We start from the raw sequence: 25,127 nt of genomic DNA, 5'->3' as shown, positions 1-25,127 counted from the left end.
ATATGGCAAATAGCTTGGAATCCTCAGGAAGGGACAGTCACTAACCAGGGGTGAGATCGCAAATCCTTCTCTGTCATTGTTGGTTTGATAGTGATCATTGAATGGTATTATTTCTAAGTTAGAATATCAGAGACATTAAAAATATAAGTGGATTCTGAGGCTATGATAAAAGTCATAAGAAATTAGGTTATATACTCTCTGACAGCATTCTTATCGATGACATGAAAAATATACTTGACCTTAAGATAATTTTTTTCCAATGTAGTGATTGGTTGGTGGATAATTAGATTGAAATACATGTATGGAACACTTCTACTAAATATTCATCTATCTAGTTTTATAAATGTAACTCTAAGTGCCTTTAGATTAGTTCCCCTTATCCGGCTTGATGTGGCAGATAAATCACAGGATGTTTCTGAAAGCTTCTGGCATTTCATAATCACCCCCAAGCGATTCCTGTAATGTTACTGTTATTTTATGCCACTGCTGAGCCCAATTCTTACTTTTTCTCTGCTACCTGAAGAATTCTGATCTCTCCTGTCATTAAAAAAAAAAAGGTAAAAGAAAGAAAGAAAAGAAAGCTTTGGTGATTTCTCAAAAATTTCCCTCTAAGATATTTCCCTATGTGGTACCATGCAGAAAAGAAATTATGACGCACATTGTTTAATTGCAAATCCATGTTTTGAGTTGAAATTCTGACTTGAAGAGTGAGGTCAATAAAGGAAAAAGTGATCGTTTCTCTGGGGAAGTAGAAAAGGTATGCTGATTTTTTGAAAGCTAAACATTTTTGGGTTTTTTGGTTTTGGGGTTTTTTGTTTGGGGGTTTTTTGGTTGTTTGGTTGGTTGGTTTTTTGGTTTGTTTGTTTCTTTCTTTCTTTCTTTTTTTGTTTTGTCTTTTTTGTCTGTTCTAGATACATGGATAAAGAATAATTGTGAAACTGTATCAACTCTCTTGGCTCTTTTCTATTCTTCATGATCCAGTTTTTATGATTTCTAGGGTGGGAATATGGAGCTTTTAATAGATGAGACAGGATGTAGAAGACCTCGGCTATAATCAACAAAAAAAAAGAAGAAGGAAGAAGGAAGAAGGAAGAAGGAAGGAGGGAGGGGAGGAGGAAGAAAGAGAGGGAATGAGAGGAGAAAGGAAGGGAGGGGAGAGGGAGGGTGGAAGGGAAGCAAGCCTCTTTACTCCTCACAGATACAACAAAAATAACCACAAGGGGCTGTTGACTACACCAAAACTTTCTACCCTAACAGTCAAAAGCCAGCTTTCCTCAACCACGCTGTGACACTTAACCCATTAGTGGCTTCTAAATTCACTGGGTGAAGTTGTGAGAAATGAGATGAAAGTATTTCAAATATATGAAAGAAAATAAACAGGAATGTAAAATTGGCTCTGTCTGCAGCATATGTGTAGAAAAAAGTATTGTTCAGGTTTTGTCAACCCCAAAGTTCTTAAAATATACTTAATGGCCCTACAACATGGTTCCACATACTTCACATTCATGCTGTAGGAAAAATACAAGAAGATAAAGCTTTGTAGTAGGAAGAATAAAAGATGAACAGAATAAGACAGTCGCTGGCTCATATTGATCCAGCTTAGAGTGTTTGAGGCCTTATCAATGGTATATAGGTGATCTTGAGTTTTGTTCTTCTCCCTGGCCCTCTGTCTGCAGCATGACCTGCCCTTGCAATTCCGATCAGTGGCATAAAGTTGTATGGCAAAGACAAACAACCCATGCTGTGCAGTGCTGTGCAGTGCTGCAGAGATGTGAGGGTCTGTGGTAGTATCTTACAAGTATCAAGTGCATGTCTGACTTCTTATATCTTCAACCTGTGAGGTACTGCCTGAGAAAACACAGAACTCTAAAATATGATAAGGGCTTTTCCCTTGACACAGCATACCTTGGAAGAGTCTTTTCCCTTGGCACAGCATACCTTGAAAGCCTCCCTAGATCATGGGACCGGAGTATAACAATTAAAACACTCTCTGGGATAAGGACCTTCAGAAAGGACCACATAAACGTAACTGTTGAATCAGAAAGGTGAAATTAAATCAATAAAAGAATCACATCTTTCTGATGGGAAAACATGATTGCACCCTATTGCTTCTTCAAGCTTTAATATGAAAATAGACAAATTAAGCATGTAAAAACCCAAATTCTAAACCTAGTCAGTCCTGAACTCTATAAACAGACTTAGCCTATGTTTATTTTGTTGCTAAAACTGTCCGAAAACTGTTGGGACAGTAGATTGTGAATAAATTTTTCATTAAACATTGAATCTTTCTCCCTTTCTGGACATAGAATGAGATTTGTAAATAGTGTGTCATTATAAAATATTACTAGAGAGAATGCAGAATGGCGGCACCACACTAATCAATGGAAGGACGTCCAACAGTAGCCGCCAAAATCATGGACGCAATTATCTTTTGCTTCAGTTATCTCTGTTATAATATTGTATTGGTACAGAAGCAAAATTAAGACTATATGTGGCTACCTAAAGACTATACATGGACTGACCCTGGACTCTGACCTCATAGGTAGCAATGAATATTCTAGTAAGATCACCAGTGGAAGGGGAAGCCCTTGGTCCTGCTAAGACTGAACCCCCAGTGAACGTGATTGTTGGGGGGAGGGCAGCAATGGGGGGAGGATGCGGAGGGGAACACCCATAAAGAAGGGGAGGGGGAGGGATTAGAGGGATGTTTGCCCAGAAACCGGGAAAGGAAATAACATTCGAAATGTAAATAAGAAATATTCAAGTTAATAAAAAAATAAAAATTAAAAAAAAGACTATGTGTGGCAATCTGAGTTCAAGACCAGAACCCACTGAGAGAAGGAAAGAGAGAGTAAGTTCATAAAGAACGATCATTCATTAACCTCTGCATCAGTATGGTGACATGTGTATCTACACATACACATCATGAACATATGCACAATAATAAATTAACATAGCCATTTAGTAATAGCCAGTAACTGTGTGCACCATAAGAAGTCCCCATGATGAAATTCAGTTTTTAGATGATGACCTATATTTCCAGCCAAGAAGAGGCAACAAAAGCTCTTTATTTGAATCAACAACAGTAAAAAGCAGATAAGGCACACAGCTGGCCAAATAACAGATGCCAGGAAACAAAATATGCAGAGTGAGAGAGTCTGAAACTGATTTGTCTTGTTGGCTTGATCAGCCCGTGAGTATAGGAAGATTCTCTCAGATAGACCTGGGATTTCACTCAGCCAGGAAACGCTACCTCCCCGACTGATGCCCAAAGCAATGTGCCCATCCAATAGTGGAACAGACAAATCAAAGGCATGCAACTATGAAGAAGAGCAAAGCATTGCTTTTGTATATCTCTATTTTCTAAGGTATTTCTTCTAGAGATGAAAAAAATGACTAAAACTATCTGGAGTGGTTGTTAGTATCAGGGTCCAGCATGGTTTCTACATGGCTGTTCCCAGGAGAACAGCAAACCATCATGACTCATTGACAATAGAAAAGTGAAGACTGTCTCAGTAATGAGGAAATACAAGTCCTATATAAAATACTATTCTACACCTGCCTGATGAATCTTTAAAACAATATCTACCATTGAGTAAAGTTTATAATGTCCGATTTCTGAACAAAAGTAACAAGAAAATAAAAGCAAAGAAATGGGGAAGAATACCACAAATAGATAAAACTGTAAAACTCCCTAATTAACACTGATTCTAGAACTAGCATAAGACTTTAAAGCAGATATTATAACATGCTCACAATTCAATGACACATGTTCACAATTAAAACAAAGACATGAGAAATACTTTTTAAGGATTTAAAAGTCTATTAAAATTTTCAAAATCTATAGAACAATGCTTGCTACTCGTAAAGAAACCCTAAAGCAAAAGAAAAGCACACTGGACATAAGTAGCCAGTGATTGAATGTTGCAAAAGAAATAGTTGTGATCTTACATACTACTCATGAAGACCATGCAAAATGAAATACTAAGATAAACAGGAATCCTGAAACACAAAATTGCATCAACGAGCTTCATGTGATCATGTGATCCAATGTTTGTATGACAGAAGTTACTGAGGGAAATAGAGAAAAGATAAGAGAGAAAAAAATTTCAAAGAATTAATTACCTTTTATTTTTTTAAATATTTTATTTATTTATTATATATGAGTACACTGTAGAGAGACTTTAATACTAGTTCAATAACTGGTAGGAAATTACATCTAAATCATTAATGTTTTACATGATTTACAGTCTATTTTCAACTTTGATCATTTATACAACCCTCCACACAACAATCGTATACACATTTATTTTAAGTGGTTACAAACATTCACCAAGATGAACATTCACCCTATATGCCGTAAAACACGTCTCATGCACTGTAAACTTTTGAATAAGGCTCTTTCTCTGAACATAATGAGATTACCTTGAAGTTCAACAACAGAAGGGCATTTGGTGAATTCCTAGACAAATGTAAACCAAATCACACATTTCAAATTAACCTATTGATCTACACCCTTGGGGAAAATCTAGAGTCTGGAATTACTCTGTCCAGAATTACTCCACAGCTAAACTGCAAAAACATTGTGTGAAAATAAAAACTAAATTCCAACATTGCTCAGGTATACACACGTCTGGATTTTTAAAATCCACCAAAACATTTGAAAGGACATTACACTGTGTTCTGCAAAGTTCAAATATGTCCTCAGAAGTCCCCTCAGCTACTGTGTTACATCCATATCCTATATAATCTATCCTGCCTGAGTGTTAAGAATGCTTAAAATTGATTGACGGATCAAAGTGTGGGTAAAGCGGAGGCGACCTGGAATTCTTCACACCACCATAAGAATGGAAAATGATGCAACTGTGAAACCGGCCAGCAATGCCTTATGCTAGCAAATGTGTTCCAGATGTAAAACCAGGCCATTTAACTCTGAGATGGTTACTAGAGAAAGGGCCACTCTTTTCCGAACAGGAGACATACCCTAGCGTTGATGCGGCTTTGTTTCTAACAATCAAACACTGAACCTAATTCAAATGTCCGTCCCAGGTCAATGAGTAAACACTCCGAAGTGCATATGCACAAGGCTGTGTCACACAACGCTGAAGGAGTGAATGACCGATTCATGCCACTGCACCCAGGCTGCAAAATAATTAAACTGGATGAAAGAAGCCAGACAGAAGTAAATACGTATGCGGTATAACTCCAATCGTATGAAAGTCCAGGAAACGCAAGCCAGTGTTCAGTGACAGAGAGCAGATCTGCGGTCCTTGAGAACAGCAATGAGAGAGAAATTCAGAAATGGCAGGAGAATGAACACTGTGGCAATGATGGGCATGCTCCTTGAGCCAGCAGTGCTATTGCTCCCATGTAAACATACATATGCACACACTTACCAAGTTGTGTGTTTATCAGATCCGAGAGGCCTCGACCCTACCCAAAGAACGATAAGCAATTAAGGTAAACTGGGAGCACGGGAGGGGTCGTCTTCCCCAGGGTTGTCTAATGCCAAATGTCAGCCCTAAAACCATACGTATAAGTAAAATTAATCAGGCTGAACAGATTACGTTTATGACCATTCATAAACACATATATGCATCCAATAACAATTCATGGGGGAAAAAGGAGGCCGTGAATTTGAAGGGGAGTAAGGAGAGATAGCTAGGAGGACCTGGAGAGAAGAAAGGGAAGGGAGACATGTCATAACTATAATCTCAAAACCAAATAAAAATTATAAACAGTTTGTTGTACATTGGTTATATCAGAATAACACTATTTTTTTAAAAAACATTAAACAATGAGGAGTATTTTATATACTGATCCAGAAGGCATTCCAAACATTTGGAGTAAAAGGCTTAATTAAACATAATAATGCAAATATCATTCTATATTTGGCATGAGAAAGGAAAATAAATATATTGTTTCACTGGGAGACCTGTCAGTTTAATTCCTTTCAGTATTTTAATACTTGATCTATAAGTACTCTTTAAAACATAAATGTAGTCAAAAACAAGTGACAATCTCAGTGTCTGTCAACTGTAGGGTAAAGTAGTGAGATGTGGATTCTATGACCATTTTAGTGTACGTTCCTTTAGAAGTAAAGTGTATGAGGTATTGCTAGATGCTACAACAAAGACGAACCTTGACACACCACGCTAAGGGAAAAAAGCTAAGCACCTCACACCACACAGAGTCTAATCTCTTCATGTAAATGGTCTAAAACAGATAAATCCACAAACGCAGAGATCAGAGACTTGGGCCAGGGAATTGTGCAGCTGATAATGTGTTTCAAGTTGCTTTTTAGAGTGATAAAACTGTTCTAAAATTAAGGTACGGTTCTGATTATTATACATCTCTAAGTTATTGAAAACCACTGAAGTGTGTGTGTGCTTTAAATGGTGAATGTTATGGTAACATGTTCTCGGCAAAGTGTTTAAATAATACTTTCATACTCATTGAGCTCACTCCATTTGTAAACTTTGTATATGTTATTCTTTTATTTGACATAATTTAGCAGCCACACGTTGAGGGCAGCCAACACTGAAGTCCCTTTTTGCCAGACTCAAAGCAATAATGTAGCCTTTGTCTCTGTATCCAGCAGCACGGGGGCCATGAGTGATCCCTCTGAAAGCCTTAGTTGACAGGCTCATAAAGGGTGGTGGATGCTCATCCATGTTTCCATGTGTTCCTACCTAAATGTGTCTATCTTGGTCCTGGGATACATTTTGTCACAAACTGGCTCTGACCAATAGATGAACTCAGAAATTCTTCCCGTAGGAGCTCCCTCTGACAGGTGTAAAACAAACCAATGCTGAATGAGCTTTGGGGTGTACAGAGGTCGTGCTAGGGTTCATTTAAGTATATTTGAACAGATCAATTAATGAGGCAGGTTTAATATCATGTGACTTAACAATTAAGTCTCCGATTGACTTTTGAAGACGGTGATGAAGCAGAAGATTTGAAGCCTCCCATCCAGATGGGTGGTCTGGGAACGAGAGCAGCTGTGCAGGGAAAATGACAAGAGCTAAAGAAACAACTTGAAGATAGATAAACCAGTGGGTGACGGCAAAAGTTACAGAATTAGGTCAACAATGTGTCGGCATTTGAGTGCAGAAAAAGTACAAATTAGGAGCTTAGAAATAACTTCACTTGATTAAATTAAAAGTCTACAGGATAGGACCACACAGCAAGTGAAAAATAAACCCAGGACTAATTATTGTTCTTGCAAATTATTTAGAGAATCATTATAATTGGAAACAAAAATTCCACGGCGACAGAGGTGACAGGCGTCCTCCAGAGCTGCCACCCTGGTACAAAACCACAGGTTAATCTGAGCTTCTGTTTCTCCTCACATTCCAGGTTGAATATGGACACCACTCCCCTGCTTCAGCAAGTTTACGAACAAAGCAGGAAAATGGAGTAGTAGAGGAAGCTGGCAAATACACCTGAAGTTAATAAGAAATAAAGAGCAAACCATGTTCCCCACAGCTAAACGCGTCTCAGCCTCCACAAATCACATCACAACTACTTTTCTAAGGTTTTTTTTTTTCATTTTTTAATTTAAGCACCTAGTAAAAACTATGCCATTTTCTTGTTTTAAAATGAGCAGCAAAGGGAGGGGGAAAAAAGCATTCTCGGTATTTTTAAACGCCTGGATTATATCTATTTCCGATTCAACTTCCTTTGCTTTCTTTACACAAATATTAGAATGGAGAAACTTATTTGCATGCAGGGATGAAGAAAGGAAACATTTAGAACTTCCTCCTAGGATATAAACAGAAAGAAAATTCCTTTCTCCCTGGCTTCCAGAGCCAAGGGGGACAGTGAGCATATTGTGGAATTTGGAGAAAAGTCCTGATGTTTCTAAAACATAGAACAATTTGCAGGAGCAGCCCCTCATGGGTTCATTGTTGCCTACGTATGTCCTCTAGGCAAGGGCTTGCTCTAGCACTGGTTGCACGAATAGTCACCAGCTTTAAGAAAAATAAATTAATAAAGTCGGACAATTTCTTGTAATAAAGGCGCCAGAAAGCCTAGAGTTATGTGGTTGAAAATGCTTCAGTGAAGTCTTTTTCCAGACGTTTCTCTACCCAGTGCATCTAAAATCAGTCACTCACTGTTCAAAACCTGGACATTTCCAATGGAAGACAGGTGACAAGCAGTCATTCCAGAAGAAGGTATTTTCTATAGGTTCAAAGACCACCACACACATAGACCTTTGAAAAAAGTCAACAGTACGACTATAGAGAGAATGTCTTGTTTACTATATGGATGCATCACCTGTCAACTAAACAGCCTATGGCCTATGATTTAGGCAGGAAATTGAGGTGGGACATCTGGGAGGAGGAAAGAATTCCTGGATGGAGCCACGGGGTAGATTTGCTGGGAAAATGTGAGAAAATAAACCCTCGGTAACCTGAGCACAGAGAACCAGCCACATGGCAGATTGTAGATTAAAATAAGTGGGTTGTCTTGAGTTATGATCTAGTCAGAGTAGGGTCTAGCTATATGGCCAAGGTATTTGTAAAGATATTTTGAATCTGAGTCTTATTTCTAGGAGCCTGAGATTGGAAGGTAGAACTTAACTACAACCTACAGCTGCCAGAGGTTCTCTCAAAAAGCTAGCAAACCCCAAAAACTTCATGGTGCAGGGAGCCTGACCAAGCCCACTAGTGTCCTGAAAAATGGAGCCTGTAGTGGATGTTTTGCCCTTCGTGAGTGTGTCAAGTCTAACTGAGAAGAAAAAGAGAAATGCTTCAAAATACGAACCTTAGAAATTCCTCAAGAACCAAGGCTGACTTCAGGGAGGAAGAAAGGAGCAGACAGAAGAGTTTCTACCTGGATCTGCACAATTAAGTCCCATCAGAGCCTAAGCACACATCTGCAGATGTGTGGGACAGGAAGGGGCAAAAAGAAATGTGGGCATCAGCACACTGGCTGGGAAAGCGACAACAGCCACAGTACTCTTTAGAAGATGTTGCAGGACCCAGGGTCTACCTTACTTACCCTCCCCCCACCCTTCTGCCCTCCCCCCTCCCCAGTCTACTTTCCCAGCCCAACCCTGCAAAAGATTCTGCTTGGAAACTGGCATGAGTGATTTCTTTGACCAATCAGATAAACTAACAATAAATAGATCTTAGACCCATCCGCACGGGTGCGCCTGTGTTAGGGTTCACTTGAGAACACCATCAAGACTCTCTAGTAGGAGAAATCACCCATGAAGACAGCTGACAGACACGGAACTCCTAGAGGAAAGTATTTTCTCAAGAGTTTTCCTAAAGTGCTTTAAAATGCAGCCATATGTTTGATTGAATGCAGTCTTTCTATTTTGTTTGTTTGTTGGTCCGGGATTTTGCTGTTCTTTGCAGTGCTGAGGATGGGACTCCCTCCACCCCCACCCCAGCACTACTAAGTGTATCCCCAGACCATAAATTTTTGGAAGTTATTTACAAGTTGACTAATTTGGACATTCTTCAAAAAAGACTTTCACAATGTTTTGGATAAACACACTCAATCATCATATAAACATCTTATTCTGCAAGAAGTAGGGAAGAGAGTGGGATAATGCACATAACCCAGTTGCAGAGGAAAAAATATGAATGTGCCGTTTTAAAATATTCTATTTTTATGTTTATGTGGTGTGTGTGTGTGTGTGTGTGTGTGTGTGTGTGCGTGTGCCTGGAAAACCAGAAGAAAATGTTTAATCCCCTGGAACTAGAGTTAGGATTCAGATCCTTTGCAAAAGCAGCAACTGCTCTTAACTGCTGAGCCGTCTCTCCAGGCCCTCTGGGTGAACATTTTAGTATTTACTTTCTGATTATGTCCAGCAGAACGTGCTGTGGAAGATGGAAATTATTTTCCCCTTCCACGGCAGAACCTCTGCGAGTGCTGTGTCTGTTCTGAGCTTCTTGCAAACATTGCGAACTAGAATCATCAGACCGGTGGGAACAGCAATGAGGGCTACATGAGAACGATGGGATGTCCAGTTCTTTGTGATGTGAGTAGCAATGAATACAGGTTGCAAATGGAAGAAAACCATTGAGAGCAGCCGGGGAAGCCATGAGCGAATGTGTAAGGAGCAGACGAAGTTCTGAGCAATGTGTAATATTGACAAGAACCAATGCCGCAGGCTCACAGGAACTGGCAAAGTCTTCCTCTGGTCCAAGTGCAAATGTTGACGGAGTGTATGGAAAGCTCAGACTGACCACAGCTTCCTGGTCGAAAATGTTTACATCCTGAGTGCGAACCCTCACAGATCGCCTGCTGAGGCGAGCTAACCCTTTCTCCTTGTGCTATCCACAGTAAACGCACTGAGGGTCCAGCTCGTTGCACACTAGTGCCTCTCCATCAGAGCATGGCTCACAATGCCCCAGCTTTTCTGTATGTGTCTACGTGCCTATCCTTTTTTCATTCCTTTGTCACCCCGGCCACATTCAGGACAAAGCTGTGCTGGGTGTGTGCATTACACAGAGGACTTTAGAAGTGTCACAAAAGAAAACCATACAAAACAGAAGGCCCCAAAGTAGGATCACAAGAGACGTGGCTAAGGATGGACAAGGAAAGGGTACTATGGGGGAACCATCAGTCACATGATTCCTGACCCCCAACTCCACCTGCTTTCCCATCCTATGGAGCCACAGTGCCACAGAAATAATCATTAGTGACTGGTGGAAACATTGCTACTTGACTTAGAGTTACATGTGGAACTCTCTGAAATGGAGACAGGTCACATACTGTAGTCATCTCTCAATATCCAGATACTAAGAAGATCATCATCTGGGAAGACAGAAAGCTCCATCTCTGACAACTGGCAGAAGGCTCCTCAGGCCTTCCAGAGAATAAATGGGCCCAGTCCCATTGCTGCTGCACACAGAAGTTGTCCAAGGTGACTGTGTCCTTGTACTTAAGGACACGGGTCATAAGATGTGCCTTGCTCTCCTCCCAGAGAATCGGTTTGGTAATGATTCATCGTTTTGTTGTCTTCCCAACACATCTCAAACCACAGGAGTCATTTCTGTTTTATAAATTATTTAGAACATGTCTATCCCCCATAGCCAGGCCAAGCACAAAGAGCCAAGGTATTCTCAGGCAATTTAGTTAACAGCCAAACTCTTGCCCTTCAACTCACATTACACTTGATATTTGTAGCAAGTAGAAGAATGTTACAACATGACCCTGGGTACTTTTGTGTTCCACCAATAGATTCTGATAGTTTTGTTAAAATACCTACCAAGAGAGCTCATAGAAAGATATACTTTATAGAGAAGATACACAGGAATGTGTACATTAATACATTGTGTCAATCAATACATTATCTCCCAGAAAGAAAAATCCCATTTTATTTCCTTCCCTCTAAATCACAACACCTAACCCTGACATCCCAACTGAGCTCGGTGGCAAGGAACTTAATCTTCGCTTTAAGTTACTCCTGGTTTCCCTTCTCTGAGATTTGCTCGGATCCCAGGGTTCCCTCCAGGAGCTAAGATCTGGAAGCCACTTCTGAAGAGGGCAATCAGTCCACTCTTGTTATCATTTGCTCTCCATCTGCCTCTCTCTGCCTGGACCCTGGGATCTGGCAGCTTTGCTCCCTCTACAATTAGTCACTGGAGAGCCTGGGAGATAAAAATCCAGGAACCAATCTTCCAGATGGACCAGGTGTTATCTCACCCCATGCATTTGCCTAGGTAAGCCTTTCATTTTTATATGCTTCTACTCTCTCTTGGTTCTAAAAATCATTTCCCTTTAATTCTCCCATTAAGAAAATCTCCCTATTACACCAGATAGAAAAGACTGTTACATTTGACGTCTTTGTTTGATACATGTAAAAATGTGAGACAAGAATGAAACAGAATATTTAAAAAAGAAATCAAAAGCTCCTGGCCTTAAGGGCATGGAGAAAGTGTACCACACATAGAAAACACGAGTATCTTTATGCACCAGCTCTCACTCCGCTACTGTTCCGTGTCTATTAACAGCATCTGCACTAACGTTTTTCAACTTGGCATAAATGAGAATTGAAGTTCCTGCTTGTCCCCTGAGGTATGTCTTTGCATTTTTATTTATTTACTGTGGCTGACTTTTTTCTTTCATTTAATTTTATATGTTTGGTACGAGTGTTCTGCCTGCATGCATGCCTGAGCATCCTGTGTGTGCTATGCCCAAAGAGGCAAGAAGAGGGCATTGAATGTCTGGAACTGAAATTACAGATGAATTGTGAACTGCTATGTGGGTGCTGGGAATCAAACCAGGGTCCTCTAAAAGGGCCACCAATGCTCGTACCCTCTGAGCCATCTCTCTAGCACAATGACTCACATCTCATTCAAATACTTCTTACTTAAGTTTGCATTTTTGTCCAATTTAAAGCAAGCCCTTTAAAGCATTTTTCTCTCTTGACTCTTTTGCACTTCATGGAGTTTCATGCTACCCAAATGAGTTGGTTTGAATGGGAATGGCCCCCATAGACTCATATATTTGAATGCCGGGTTACCAAGAAGTGACCTACTTGACAGAGATTAGAAGGTGTGGCCTTCTTGGAGTAGGTGTGGCTTCATTGGAGGAAATGTGTCACTGAGGGTGGGTTTAAAAAGGTCAAGCCAGTTCCAGTGTCTTTTTCTTCCTGCTGCTTGTAGATTCAGATGTAAAACACTTAGCTACCTCTCGGCATCATGTCTATCTATATTACCATGCTTCCTGCCACGCTGATAATGGACTAAGCCTCAAAATGTAAGCAAGCCCAAATTAAATGCTACTATAAGAGGCGTGTGGTCATAGAGTCTACAGCAATAGAACACTGACTAAGACACTAAGTACGTCAGGGATAATAAATACACAAATCACTCACTTCCAGAGACTGATCTTTGAGTTTATTCTACACATCCAACTTCCTGTTTGTTAAGAATAAAGAGAGGGGCTGGGGATTTAGCTCAGTGGTAGAGCGCTTACCTAGGAAGCGCAAGGCCCTGGGTTCGGTCCCCAGCTCCGGAAAAAAAAAGAACCAAAAAAAAAAAAAAAAAAAAGAATAAAGAGAAATTTTTATACAAGTGAAAACCCAACGTGTTTGTTTGTTTTTATATAAATAATTAAATTTCAGCAAATATTTGATATTATAAAATATACAGAATCCTCACCACTTTTCAGAGTTAATCGATATTTTAATTTTATAATTGTCAATGCTGAGAAGGCTTCTTTGCATAAATGTTTTGCACAAAATGGCAGGAACATGTGTTTAGGGCCATTTTATAAATTGTTGGCAATTCTTTCCTAATCCCAGGCAAATTCACTTAATAGTTGTTGGTTTTGATATTGGTTTGGTTTAGTTGTTGTTTTTGTTGTTGTTTTTGTATTGTTTATGTAGCTCAAGTCAACACCCCAAACTGCAAAATTTTTAACGTTTTATGCCAATATGGTCCAAAGACATACTAATTTGATACTCACTTAACGTGGTAAGGAGTCAGCTGCAGTATGCAAATCCTAAATGCACGCTGTGGTGTTTCAGAAAACACTGGCCAGCGTTGTTTGGTGTGGTTCCACGACCATTGTGGGATGTGCGTCTTAGGTATCCAGAATCCAGGCTATAGCAAAGTCGCATGGTGCACAATGGGTGAGCACTTACGAGCAACACCGCAGATTTATTATGGATTTAATTTTAAATTATTTTTGCTTGCTGCACATTAAGAAACGTTTTATTGTTGCCAACATTTCTACATCCTTTGCTTTTAGCTGCACATACGGAGTGGGAACCCACGGTGTGAAAAACTGGACCTTAAAACGGGACGAAAGAACGTTTTTTAAAAAATAAAATCAGTATCAATTGAAGAAATATTGAGTTGAGCGTTGAAAAATATTTGTGACGCTGATGCTTATGAGGAAGTTTGGTGTTTCCATTCTCACAACTTAAAGGTCTCCTCGTAATTCTAGACATAAAACCCAGGCTGTGGGAAGAGGCTTACAACTGATTCAAAACTGGCCAGTCGCAAGAGACTTCTGAAAATAATTAGGAGAGGAAATTGGAAGATCAAAGATGAGCAGGAGAAAAGTGTGGCAAAGGTGTGCTTGTGAAGGTGGCGAAGGGGCTAAATGTCCTGCTACATAGGTTAGGAAGAACAAAAGAGAAACTCCCTGGGAGTTCCAACCTCAGCCCAGCTGCCTTACTAAACACAACAAACAACACCGGAAGGAACCGGCTCTCATTTTAATTAAGATAAACGGAGGTATGGAACTAAACAATCAGCATTGCTGCCCACGAAAGTACAGGAAAACGTGGAGCATATGGGACAAGCCCAGGCGGGACAGCTGCGTGCATTATGGGAGAAGCCCAGGTGGGAAAGCTGGGTGCATCATGGGAGAAACCCATATGGGATAGCTGGATGCATCATGGGAAAAGCCCAGACGGGACAGCTGCGAGCATCATGGGAAAAGCCCAGACGGGACAGCTGCGAGCATCATGGGAAAAGCCCAGACGGGACAGCTGCGAGCATCATGGGAAAAGCCCAGACGGGACAGCTGCGAGCATCATGGGAGAAGCCTAGACTGTACAATTGGGTGCATCATAGGAGAAGCACAAATGGGAAAGCTGGATGCATTGTGGGAGAAGCCCAGGCAGGAAAGCTGGGCATAATAATAAACATTTCTTATTATTCCAAATATAACTGATCATGAGACTATCACCTTAAGAAGATTAAACCATGCTAAACAAAATGTTTACTGGGTGCTTGTTTTGTAATGCTAGCTTTGTAACTATTATGTTAAATGCTGCCATCATTGCCTCACAATTATGCTCAGAATAGAAGAATATTACATGGAAAATGTGTTGATATTCTCAAGAAAGAAAGACTATAAGCAACTGGAGTGATTTCACTTTATTGTAAATTAAAATAACTGGAGTTATTTAACTTTCTTGTGAAACCAATTAAAATTATCTTTAAAATTTTTAGCTTTTTTTTCTTATAATTCCACATTGTTTTAAGATAGCATGTAACTTTTGTAATGACTAATGTTTACCTGCTGTAAATGTTGTAGTTTAAAGTATCTGAACTATTTTTAAATACTTCATTGCTACTACACAAGAAAAAAAAATCAAACCTCACAAATACATACACTATTTCCGTTTCCTTCTAGTCATCTTTAAATAATAAGGAAATTGGGGATAGAGATGGGACTGCTCAATGGTTAGGAGCAAAGTTCAGTTCCCAGAACCCACATTAGGTGGTCCATAACTAACTTCGACATCCTCTTCTGGTCTCCACAGGCACCTGTACCCACCCACAAGTACATATCCACAACACAAACACACATAAACTCACTACTAAGATTAAATGAGCCAGGGACCTGTCAGGAGATTTTGTGTGTGTGTGTGTGTGTGTGTGTGTGTGTGTGTGTGTGTGTGTGTGTGTGTGTTAATATATATTATGAGGGCATGATAAGACTGGCATATCCTTCCCTGAAAAACTGCAAGTTCATGCAAACATTGGACTTCTTGATTGGGTCATACACATATAAATATCTTTATACAAAAATATCAGCAAGCCTTCCACACATTTTAGAAGACATAAGAGGTTAGGGAAAAAAACATGCAGTTTGGAAACAGTCAGCAATGCTGGGTAATCTTTCTAGAGGTGGAAAGACATTCAACAAAGAAAGGGTTCTGACATGAAACTCAAGGATGACCAAAATGCGAATGCTTCACTCCTTCTTTAAAAGGGGAACAAGAATACCCTTGAGAGGGAATAGGGAGGCAAAGTTTAGAACAGAGGCAGAAGGAACACCCATTCAGAGCCTGCCCCACATGTGGCCCATATACAGCCACCAAACTAGATAAGGGGCTTGAGACCCAATATGAACAACAATGCCAAGCAACCAGAGCTTCCAGGGACTAAGCCACTACCTAAAGACTATACATGGACTGACCGTGGACTCTGACCTCATAGGTAGCAATGAATATCCTAGTAAGGGCACCAGTGGAAGGGGAAGCCCTTGGTCCTGCCAAGACTGAACCCCCAGTGAACGTGATTGTTGGGGGGAGGGCGGTAATGGGGGGAGGATGGGGAGGGGAACAGCTATAGAGAAGGGGAGGGGGAGGGGTTAGGGGGATGTTGGCCAGAAACGGGGAAATAACAATCGAAATGTAAATAAAAAATACTCAAGTTAATAAAGATTAAAAAAAAAAAAAGAAATGGTTCTGAGTTCCAAGTTATGACTCATTGCTTCTCATTCAAGAACATTTTTAAATCTAAGATCTATCCAAGATCATTTATCAGAGCATCTAAAATAAGCTGCTTTTTTGTTTACTTTCTGTTTTTTTTTTTTTTTTTAAGACAAGGGCAAGGAACGGCTCTGGTAGCAGAGATAGAAACAGGGCATCGGGTAGCAAATCAGTAGGAAGGTGGGGCTCAAACGCAACAGGATTCTGAAACAGCACAGTACAGTGTCAGAGATTTGGAGGATTATTTATGCTCTAAGTGAAGAATGACAACATAGAGCCTTTGTTTCACTTTTTTTTTTTTTTTTTTTTTTTTGGTTCTTCTTTTCAGAGCTGGGGACCGAACCCAGGGCCTTGCGCTTCCTAGGTAAGCGCTCTACCACTGAGCTAAATCCCCAGCCCCTTTGTTTCACTTCTTTTTTTTTTTTTAAAGATTTATTTATTTATTATCTGTAAGTACACTGTAGCTGTCTTCAGACACACCAGAAGAGGGTACCAGATCTCATTACAGATGGTTGTGAACCACCATGTGGTTGCTGGGATTTGAACTCAGGACCTCTGGAAGCAGTCGGAGCTCTTAACCACTGAGCCATCTCTCCAGCCCTTGTTTCACTTCTTAAGCAGCTGATACCGCTGTGAGCCTTCCGCACCGGGCATCTTTGAGTCGCAGTGACGCTCAACTGGATCACAGTGAAGGCTCAGCCTCTGAAAACCTTACACATCCTTGAATGATTCCAAGAATCACTAGCTTTCCTGTAAAATGAGTCTCGGTATTAAATATGTGCCTGGAAGAAACGCGTGAGACCAAATGCTGATTTAATCTGATGAACTCAAGTTACACAGGAAAATCCCCTTCGTGACTCTTCTCCATTTATGTCCAAACACTCAGGAGAAGTTTGCGAGCCTGTTGATGCCCATGCAAGGCACATTCTGCAAACAGACAGAAGACTTTGTTCGCTGGTTCCTTTCATTCGGAGTCTTTTCATGAACTGTGAATTCCCTCTAAAAGCACCTATCAGCATGAATAAACTGATAAAAGCAAACGTGTGAAATGCCTTTCACTTAGCTAACAGGCATGACTCCAGACCCTGGAACTCCTACTGCTCTCATCTGAAACCCTACCCTCCATGATAGTAAACACAGTTTGATGGAAGGTCCAGGACCTTGGCCTATTGTGAAGCCATGGTTAATGGCTAGCTTTGTCAGGCACAATCCATTCCTGTGCAGTCTTTTAGAGCACCCTGTGACTGTGGTATTCCATTCTGCACAAAAAGTCAGATTAATAAATCCATTCGGCCTTCCCGGAGCTCCCATTTATACACTGGCTCCTTCAACAACTGCCACGCAGGGAGATACTCGGGTGACAAAGCGGAGCCCACGCCTCCAAAGCCCCGTAAAGATGTCATGCCGGCAGCCGGGTTTATAAAAATAAGAAGGGAGAATGATAGAGCGGTGGGATATTGATTAACTCACAGCAGCTGGGTATCTCAGTCACCGAGAGGTCGGAAGGACAGAAATAGTAGTAAAGACCTTGAAGGAGGTCAACACCGGGCTTATCAGAGAGCAGACCTAGAATCTAAACACACAGAACGCATTCTCCCAAGTACTACCCGAAACGCATTCTCCCAAGTACTACCGTACTTCCTAATCACATAGGCATTTATAAGAAAATTTCCAAAATGTCAAAGGATTTGTGCCAAAAATAAAATAAAATAAAGATAAATTAGAAAATAGCAGCCAAAAAAAAACTTCATTAAAGTCCACATATAATTCTAAATATTGATTTTTGAAAAGGCAATGGAAAATAATGCCGGTAACTCAGCAATAATGAACATACATGCTGGCGCATTACACGCAGGGTTCACTGTGTGCTGAGGAGGACCTCCTGCGTCTATTTCCTGACTTTGGGGAACAGAGCTGTTCACCGCCATTCCCTGTACATTAGGAAGTAATCACAGGGCTCTGAGCATGGTTGGTGAACATTCTACCACTGGGCTACACCACCGGCTCCTTAGATTTCGTACCCCACCCCGTCCCCCAGAGAGAGGGGGGAGGGAGAGGGGAGGGGACGGGATGGGGAGGGAAAGGGGGAGGGAGAGGGGGAGAGGGGGAGAGGGGGAGAGGGGGAGAGGGAGAAAGGGAGAGGGAGAGAGGGAAAGGGAGAGAGGGAGGGACGGAGGGAGGGACGGACGGACAGAGGGAGGGAGGGGGAGAAGGGGAGATGGAGAGAGGGAGAGAGAGGGAGGGAGGGAAGGTTTGGAGGGAGGGAGGGAGGGACAGAGGGAGGGAGAGAGAAAGGCCTGGATTAGAAGATTTACTCAGCAACTGATTACAGTGCTAAAGAAGCCTATAATAAATTAGGTGGGGAAGATAAAGTAGAAATTACAAAAGAGGGGTACAGGTATAACAGAGACTCACCAACTCAAATGCCAGCACTTCAAGAAAGCTGACCTAAACGTCCAGGGCAAACAGTAATAGCAAAAAGATAGGAGCCAACGCACCAGGCCACAAATGAAAGGCAGGGGATGGAGGGATTGACACCACCGGAGAGGATGAAGTGGAGGGGAAGAGAGAGCCACGAGCGAGCTCCATTGATGTATTAACTCAAAAGGGTACATGAGCAAGTGCTGAGACGGAAGATTCCAGGAGAAATAGCCCCTCCCACCCCGTGCCAACTTACATTTTAAACTTTGATACAAAGTTGCAAATCTTTCCTCCAGAAAAACATCTGGCCCAACTGGTTCTAAAGAACTGTTCCACACTACTCCACTTCTCCACTTGTGTACTAACATTTCCAAAAAGAGGGGGGAAGGGAAAGACCCCAGTGTGCAGCACCAGGCTTGTGCAGAACAGGGTGTGGCAAATGTCCTGAACCACGTCAGTCAGGAGCAGAGACCCACAACTCAGAGTTTGACAGAGAACTAGCAAATATAACGACATCATTTTTTTTTTGTTTGGTTTTTGGGTTTTGTTTTGTTTTTTAAAGTAGAAGGCAACATTGGGCTAATTCTGGGAATACAAAAGTTCATTCGCCAATGAAAAGTGGTGATTCCTCACACTAAGAGATCAAGGAGGAGAAAGCACAGTCTTCTTGCCGGGTAAAGATCTATTCGTTTATTTATTTATTAAAGCATCTATTTATAATAATGGAAGTCTTACCACACAAGAACGTTTTCTTAAATCCATAGCAAGTTAAACACGTATATGAAAAGCCTAGTGTGTGGAATCTCTGATACTACATATTCTGGAGCATTTTCTTTAAAACTGACCTCCAGTAAAATTAAGATCTCTGTACAGCTAAAGACAGCAGAGAGTCTATGAGAGACAGAAAATGAGCAAGAGATGGTAGACACAGAAAAGACAATAAAACTGTGTAACATAATCTGCCTCAGTCCAGTGGGCTACTAGAATAAAATGCCTTGGGTTTGATAAATTACTACTGATAAAAAAAAGAGGGGGGCAGCAGTGAATTGCCCATAGATCTGGAGTCTGAGAAGCCTGGGATCAAGGTGCCAGAAGATTCCTTGACTGATGAGAGCTTCCTCAGGGCCCCAAAGATGGCTTCTTTGAAGTGATCTTGCGATCGCTTCTTTCTCCAAAGATAAAAAGACAAGCCACGTGTCCCAGGCCTGATTTAGGAGCACGAATCCCATTCTGTCAGAGTCTAGTCTTGAATGGTGACTTCCCCAAGGCTCTGCTTTTAGCAGTGTTTCATTTGAGATCAGGTTTTCTACATGAATATTGTGAGGACATTAAGATTCAAGACTACAGTACAGTCAAGGATACTGCTGGGAAAACACAACCCTATTGAAATACTCCCATGGACACAAACAAATGGTTCAAAACAGGGAAAAAAAATGATTCTCCACTTTAGATGTAACTACTATACTGTAAATTAAGACCCAACCAAGATACCACTCATGCTTTAGAGTGTAAATTTCAAAAATCTGATGATTTTGAAATTTGTTCATGGGCCAGTAAGAGTGCTGTAGCACGGTCTGGGTACACTCAGAATTAGATCAGCCACTTTGGAATTCAGTCAGCGTCAGTGTTTGCATACCTCCCTGCAACTTCAGGAGAGACTTGTTTGTGAATATAAAGAATATAAAAATAATCTCTATAATAATTAATGATGAAGGTATGGGGGGGGGGAGATCACCAGATGTCCAAAAGCAACAAAAGGGATAATCAGTAATGAATGGATAAACTAAGAAGAGAAAGTAAATCTTTCTTGGGTACTGTTTTCTGGGAATCCCTTTAAATATCTGGAGTGTTCTGCACAGACAGTCTCCTTGGGCTAAGCCTGGCATCACTGGTCTACCTGGGAGCTCACAAACATGTGTGCCTCTATTCCCATTCAGACCTGTGAGTTCAGAATCTACACTTTAGCAGAATTTATATGCATTTTAAGATATGAGAAGAACTCCCCTAGCATCGCTCAGTATTTCCTCCATACCATAGTTGACTATACCTTCCATTCTGTACAGGTAACTTCCTAAATGCTAGCTAGGGTAGAAACTAATACTACTTGGCCTTGGTTTCCTGAGGCTCACACACCAGCATCTTAATTTTTTTTCTTTTCTTTTTTTCCGGAGCTAAGAACCGAACCCAGGGCCTTGCGCTTACTAGGCAAACGCTCTACCACTGAGCTAAATCCCCAACCCCTACACCAGCATCTTAAATATACATACTGTATACTTACGTATACCACTTCTGAGAACTACGTTCATGTATGTACACACATACTAATACATACATGTTTACAAGTTGAATGGTCTCTAATGACTAAAGTAAGTTTTTCTTTCAATTTTATTGGTATTCGGTGATTTGGTGGAATGCTGGCATGACCTGGGTACTTTTTCTTTCTCTTCTATCTAAAAATGTCCCTTCTCAGAATAGCGACCCAGGCTCCAACTAGTAATAGAACAAAAGTATCTTCACAAACTGTGTATGACCTGAGTCATTTAATTGAAGAAATGAAGAAATGGAAGAGATAACATAAGACAAGGTAAATTCTCGATGCCTTTTGCCCCCAAGCATGCAGCAGAGTGCACAGCTTTTAGCTCAGTGCCCTGAGCTGCTCCTGAGTAGCCTTTTAAGTGATTTCAGGATAATCAGATCAGATTGCAACCAGTTCAGACAGATTTGAAACAGTATCAGTACCTCTGGTGTATCTCTGCTGTGCTGTACAATACAACTGTGATCGGCCTAAAGTGATTCCCAGTAGACCCTGTTATAGTTTGCTTTTCTGTTTCTGAGATAAAACTCTCCAGCCAAAATCAACTTAGGAATGGAAAGGGTTTATCAGCTTGCAGGCTAGAATCCATCATCAAGGGGAGTCAGGACAGGAACTAAAGGCAGGCCTGATTGCTACTCCACAGAGCATTACCTCTAACCAAGGAACTCACAGCCAAGGAAGTGTGACAGAAGCCATAGGGGAATGCTGCTTGCTATCTCACTCACAAACCCATGTTTAGCTAGCTTTCCTATGCTGCCTGGATTTCTACCTGAGGGATGGTCCCACCCACAGTGAACTGGACACTCCTACATCAACTGACAATCAAGATGAAGCCCACACAGAGATGCCTACAGACCAATATGATCTGAGCAGTCTCTCAGTTGAGACTCCCTTCTCATACGACTCTTAGGCTATGTCCAGTTGACAGTTAAACCTAACTAGAGCAGATCTCATTTACATCAGTAATACTTATAAATATATATGTATATGATACTCTATATAAGGAGAAATAAGTAATAAATTATAATAATGAGAAACGTGTGTTTCTGATTTAGATTCTCGGGCTGAAAGACATAAAGCATTCTAAGTGTCTACACATGGGTGGTACTGAACAGAACAACGAAGGCTGCAGCAGTTATAAGCACTATCAGATACAGGTGTGTGGTGCTATGCTCAAATGCTATGAAGTGTTGTTGCTATTTCTGACTTGGATGAAGGTACCTTTTGGTCAGAGTGCAAACCCAAAGTGCAAATAGCTCTCAACTTACCCAATAGTTTTATTCTTAAGCCATACTTAAGCTCCAGTCAAAGGGTGAAGAAAAAGCAAAGGAAAAGGAAAGAAAGGAAGAAAGAGAAAGAGGAAAGAAAAGAGTATGTAGTTTTGTCTAAATAATTTTTAAGCAGGTTCTTAAAGAGAGAAAACCAACGGCAAACAAACTTGCAAAATATCTGATGAACTGTGAGTTTTTCAAAACGTGACACAACTTTCTGTTGTGCAGCCAACTGTGGTCTTAGGAGAATGATTCTATTCTGGATCCTTAGCCAATAATCACTGACCCCCCCTTCCCTCCCTAATTCGACATGGAGACAAAAACCACCCTTGCAGACTTGGCTGGAAGAGGGATCCTCTAGGAGGCAGTACTGCCCCACAGAGACCATGCTCTAAGCAGGCTTTGTGGAAAGTGCTACACTTTGGCCCCAAGCTGCCTTTGGATTTGAACCAATTATCCCTTGCTCCAGGAATGCTTCGAGTGGACATTTATTTCCACGGCTTCTGAATCTCCCTTCAAATACTGTGTGTTCCTACCAGCCATCAAAGGGCTACTTAAATACCTGAAAGTGTTGCAGGCTGATTCAAGTCACCTTGATTGTGTATATCAACCAAAGTGAGAGTGTCTAGCTAGAGTGAGACATTGGGGAACGCCATGTGTCAAGGGTTTATCTCACAGAAGGTGAGTCTGGTTTGTAAATGTTTAACAGTACACACCTGATTTCTATGTAGGAACCTGAGTGACTTCCTCTTAGTCTCTGTTTTCCATACCCAAGTCCCTGTCACTGAAGTACGACACAATCATTGACCTCTTCTCACTGATAATGCTAAGTGACATTAGCACTGAGGTCTCTACTTTCCTTTCTCAAGATTAAAAGCTGAACACCAGCATCAGAGCAGTAGGAGTGTCCGTTGTGCACTCTCTAACGTGCCTGCTATAATCAACTTGCAAAACAACGCACATATTCAAACACTTATGCACACTATACAAAAACACGTACACATTGAGTTCTAGTTCTAGGCAAAAGTAAAAGCTTCTCTCTGTAAAAAAGAAAAAAATTGGCAAAGAGGAGTTTTAGTGCAGATAGGACATTTATGGAAAAATGACATGGAGACACTGGGATGATTTTATCATTGTGTTAGCCCCTGGCTAGAGTTCACTTGTGAGGTGGGTCAGATACCTCTTATAACTAAAGCAGTAAATTTAGCTCAGATAATTCAAGGGAATGCTCCTAAGACCTTTGCCATCAAATCCACACCCTAAGCACAGGAAAATCAGGACACTTCTGCTCTCTGCCTTGAACTTTGGAACATGGTAGTCGGTAGTCTCAGAGACACCTCCCAGTTTGCAGGGTGTTAAAAACAGTAATTGAGGTGGGAAAAAAGAGAGTAAATGGTCAGGCCAGATATCTTGGGGGGATCCTGGTAGTTGGGTTGCTTGATTGTCTGTGAACATGTTCACCAAGATACTTACTGACGATTCCAGAAATTGTCAAAAGATATTTTATATAAATTCAATACTTTTGTGGGCTGGCCAGATGACTCAGCAGTTAAAGGCACCTGCCACCAAGCCTGACAACCAGAGCTCAGTTTCAGGGTCCCATATGGTAGAAGGAAAGAACCAGTTCCCTAAGTTGTCTTCAGACTTTCTCCTGAGTGTGTGTGTGTGTGTGTGTGTGTGTGTGTGTGTGTGTGTGTGTGAGTGTGTGCACCTTTTACAGATAAAACTAAAAATGAATATTTAGATGCTGGTAAGAGTCCACAAGACCCTTGGGTAGTTGTTCAAGTTTCTGATGTGAAGTAGCCATCCCTGGGACTATTTTGATATAATTCTGCTGATTCTGTTGAACTAGTGTTCACAGACTTTAATGGACAACACTGTTAAAATATAGATTCTGAAAGGCTGGAGAGATTGCTCAGTAGTTAAAAGCATTGACTGTTCTTGCAAGGAAGCAGATTCAGTTCCTAGCACCAATTGTGGTGGCTCACAGTCATCTGTCACTCCAGATCAAGGGAATCTAACACTCTCTTTTGACTTCTGTGGGTATAAGCACGTACATGGTACACAGACATACATGCAGGCAAAACGCTCACATGCATGAATCTTTTTAAATTGTTCATATGAAATTCACTTTTGCCTATTGATTCTAGAAAAAAAATTATACACATCTTCTAGTTACTCTTTTCAAATAGTCCTTAAAAATCTATCCAAATGTATCTTTTAATATTGTTTAAATTAGATCTCAGAGTTCAAAACATTGCAAGGAAAATAATCACACCACAGAAAGGAAAGCCAGCACACATTCAATGCATAATGTATTATGAATTATTTCCATTTGTAATAAGGAAACAACAAACCTGACGTAGCCAAATTAGTTGACAATGAATGTAATGAGCCAGACCCTTCGCTGTTGCTAAGGACATATTCATTCAGGTGGAGCAAACATGGCAAGATGACACAAACACTGTCTCCACTCTGTTCAGCCCTCCTCACAGCAAACCCCCAAGTCTGACCTTCGGATTCTGTCTGCATGACAGCAACGTAATGTGTTGAAAAATGTCAAGCACCATTTCATTCCTGCTTAACCTAGAGCAAAATAATAGTTTGTTTATCTGGTCATCCGCTCATTTACTCACTAAATGAATGAGCGCTGGCACTGTCCCAAACGACAAGGACAGATGTGGAAGGGCAAGGTTCCTGCTCACCATTGAGCCCATGCATAGAAACAGGACCAACTAGGACAAGGCCAATGTCTTGCACCAAAATTTGGAAAGATTCCCCATGCCAGACCCATGAGGTCTTGACCCTCAACTCTGCTCTGTCATTCCCCAAACCTCTCTCTTCCTAAGAACATGCAAGTCCTTGTTCATTATTTTCAGCTCCACTCTTTGAAACAGGTGATCTTTTTTTTTTCATTTAT

The 25,127-nt window shown here is 40.9% G+C and overlaps 1 long non-coding RNA gene across 3 annotated transcripts in view; it reads right to left on the bottom strand.

Moving 5' to 3' along the window:
- Window positions 1–25,127, bottom strand: part of LOC148000660 (uncharacterized) — a 445,138-nt gene that overhangs the window by 157,553 nt on the left and 262,458 nt on the right. Inside the window, exon 3 of one of the 3 annotated variants that reach the window (XR_015640133.1) lies at window positions 16,628–16,951. The exons of 1 other annotated variant lie outside the window; for it this stretch is intronic. This is a non-coding gene — a long non-coding RNA (uncharacterized LOC148000660). Of the gene's footprint in view, window positions 1–16,627; window positions 16,952–25,127 lie in introns of those variants that run through there. One more of the 3 variants, XR_015640132.1, reaches the window with a different exon arrangement.

The sequence above is a fragment of the Rattus norvegicus genome, chromosome 16, assembly GCF_021556685.1.
Source record: "Rattus norvegicus strain SHRSP/BbbUtx chromosome 16, alternate assembly SHRSP_T2T, whole genome shotgun sequence".
Classification (NCBI taxonomy): domain Eukaryota; kingdom Metazoa; phylum Chordata; class Mammalia; order Rodentia; family Muridae; genus Rattus; species Rattus norvegicus.
This window is presented reverse-complemented; position numbering and strand designations above follow the sequence as displayed.